This window comes from Myotis davidii, unplaced genomic scaffold (assembly GCF_000327345.1).
Source record: "Myotis davidii unplaced genomic scaffold, ASM32734v1 scaffold428, whole genome shotgun sequence".
Taxonomy (NCBI): Eukaryota; Metazoa; Chordata; class Mammalia; order Chiroptera; family Vespertilionidae; genus Myotis; species Myotis davidii.
In genome coordinates, this window is record NW_006299834.1 from 2,303,817 (window position 1) to 2,306,884 (window position 3,068).

The window sequence follows — 3,068 nt, forward strand, 5'->3', positions numbered from 1 at the left end:
CAGCTCACTGTATGCCAATTATTCTTCAATAACGCTATTTCAAAAAGAAAGAAGTGTCCAAGTACTGAAAGGCACAGCCAAAGTTTAATCGTTCGTTCGATGAATATGTATTGACCTCCTACTGTGTGCGAGAGCCTGTTCGGCACTGGAAGTGCAGCAGGGGGAAACGGAGCCCTGTCCTCACCGGTTCATGTTCTAGAGACCAAGGTGAACAATCCATCTGACCAACGAGAAAAGCCACGGGAGAAATGTCCTCAGGGAAAACAGGAGTGGGGGCTCTCCTCTGCCTGGGGGAGGGGGTGAAGGAAGGTATGTCTGGGCAGTTAAGCTAAGACCAGGAGGTCCTCACGTACCCCTGCCTCTCTGAAACTGCCCGCTCCCCATCGTCACTGTCCCTCAGCCCCTGTCCTGCTCCCGCTCCGTGGGGTCTCAGCTTGGCTGCGTGGCTTTGCACGAATCTCAGCCTCAACTTCCTTCAGTGGGGAGATAAGGCTGTGCCCAGCTCACCTGGGGCACACACAGTTAGTTCTCCGCCTGAGCGGCCTTTCACCTTGGCTCGGCTGGATTTGGAGACAGGCAGCGCAGAGCTACCAAGGGCGGGAGAACAGGCATCTCAGAGCCCAGCTGGCTTCTCTTGAGAGGCGCCCTGTGGGCCGGTCTCCCAGGATTTCCTTGTCTTCTGGGGAGAGGGCATGGGCCGTAGCAGGGGGCACAGTCCTGGCCTCTGAGAGGGCAGCTGTGGCCTCCTTTTCACGCCAGGGCCAGGGCCAGGCCAGGTTGGCCTGAGGCCCGGAGGGACAGGACGGGAGGTCAGGGGCCACCAGTCGGGGGAGGGGGGGGGGCTTGGCCCTCTTTCTGAACACAATGTCCTGGACCGCTCCATGCCTTGGCTGGCTGACAGGGAACAGTGGCTGGCAGCGGGTACGGGCAGCCGGCCAACTAGGGGGGAGAGCAGACTGGCCCAAGCAAAGGACGTTTTCCTATACCGTGTCCTGCCACCTTGGGCAAGGAGAGGACCAGCCTGTCTGGGAGGCAGGCAGGGGACCTGGCAGCCTGTGGGCACCTCGACAATCTCCCCCTACCCTGTGCCTTGGTTTCCCCATCCCGCCACCATCCTTAGTTGAAGTAAGTTCTGCAAGAGTGCAGAGCCCTGCCAGCGCTGGCCCTGACCCTGACTGCTGTGACCTTGGGCAGATCACCACCTCTCTGAAACTCAGATCTTTACCTGAAAAGAAAACACGGCATCTGCGTCTTTAGTCTTTGATGTGGGAAGCTTTTAGTACAGTTCCCCTCCCGAGGGAGGAAGCTTTTGATGGAGTAGCTTGCTGTAATTAGCACATTAATAAGCAGCAATAACGATTAGGTACTGAGGGCCCCTGTGTGCCCGCCTTGCCTACATTCTCCTGAGTCCTCCCAGCACCGGGAAGGCAGGTTTTATCAGCCTCACTTCGTAGGTGAGGGAAACTGAGCTCCAAGAAGCAGCGTGACACAGCGGGGAGTAGGGGCGAATGGCTCCCCCCGTGGGAACCCAGCCTCCCCTGCAGGCAGAGGGTAAGGGGCTGATGGGTGGACCCTGGGGGTTCCCTCCGCCTGACCACAACCAGGGAGGGGCCGAGCCCAGAGACCTCTCTTGCTTCTCACAGGACACTTGGCGGGGTCCAAACTGGATCAGATGCATGAGCTGAGGGGCCCAGCGAGGGCCAGGCATGTGGGGAACCCTGCCTGAGGGAGATACACTCGGTGCTGCTGAGCGTGGCCTCTGGAGCCTGCCAGCCAGACTTTGGACTCAGACACGGTCGCCTGTAAGATGTGTGCCCCCGGTTTTCCCACTGAAACCCCTCAGTCCTGGGCCAACCGAGGCAGCTGGTCACCCCGCCCTTGGCGTTGCTCCGCCGCTTGGTTCCTCAGCTGTGAAAGGCCACCACCTCCCCTCAGTTGCTGTTTGAAGGTAAAATCAGCACCAAGCCCACGGGCCCCCCAGGCCAGGCCCAGGTCAGTGGGAGCAGGGAGGGAGGCTGAGGGGAGGTGTTATCCCCATGGGCAGATGCAGAGATGGAGGCCCCCTTGGCTTCTCAGCGGAGCAGAAAAGGCCTGGGCAGATGCCGCCCTCATTCTCAATCTGCTCTTAGGAGCTGCTCAAAACAGGTGTTGGGTGGGCTCGTCAGGGAGTAAGACCATGGGGGGCCTGCGGGGGGCCTCCCCGAGGCTCTGTGCGGAGGGCAGCCAGGCTGGGCCCCTTGCTGCACGACCTGCAGGCCCAGCCCCACAGGACCAGCCACCCCCCCGCCCCCAGGCCACAGGGCAGGCCTGCACCACGTGCTCCCTGGGCAAAGGCCAAGGCCCACAGGGCGCTGACTGGTCCAGCGGGCACCACCTACCAGCCCAGAGCCAGGCCCAGCTCTGGCGCGGGCCCAGGTCCCGGCTGGGGGAGGGGAGGGGGGACAGTTCAGCTCCCTTGCTAAGTACTCAGCAGGTGCTGACAGCCTGGACTCTCCCTGCGACACTAGAAAGAGGGCCCTCGTAGGCCCATTTGAGGCGGGGACACAGGCTCGGAGAGGCCAGGTTTACCCAAGGTCACCCAGGGGGCGGGTGGAGGCTCAGTCATCTCCGGGCCTCAGCGCCGGACTAAGAATTCTAGAGACGGAGCGGCCCAGCACCGTGGGGTGGGGAGCAGCTTGGAGGGCTTCCCCGCAGGCACCTCCAGCGCCCCAAGTCGGAGCCAGGGAGGGAAACATGGCTCAGGAGAGGAAGTGTGGCCCCAGGTGGAGCCGGGATGCCCCGGAGACCCTAGGCCCAGATCGAGGGCTGTCACCCCCAGCCCCGCGGCCACCCCCTGGTTGGACAGCGGCCTCAGTTTCCCCTTGGGCGCTGAGCAGAGGTGGGGTGCTGGGCCAGGGTTGGCTGCGCCAAGTGAGGGGCCCAGCCTCCCCTCTCATTATCCACCCCCAATTGCCGCGGAGGCAGGAGGGGGGCAGGATTACGTAACGGGCGGCTCGGGGGGCGGGGCGTCAGCCGGGAGGGAACCAATGGGGGTGCCCCTAGGAATGAGCCCGGCTGTTCCGTCTTCG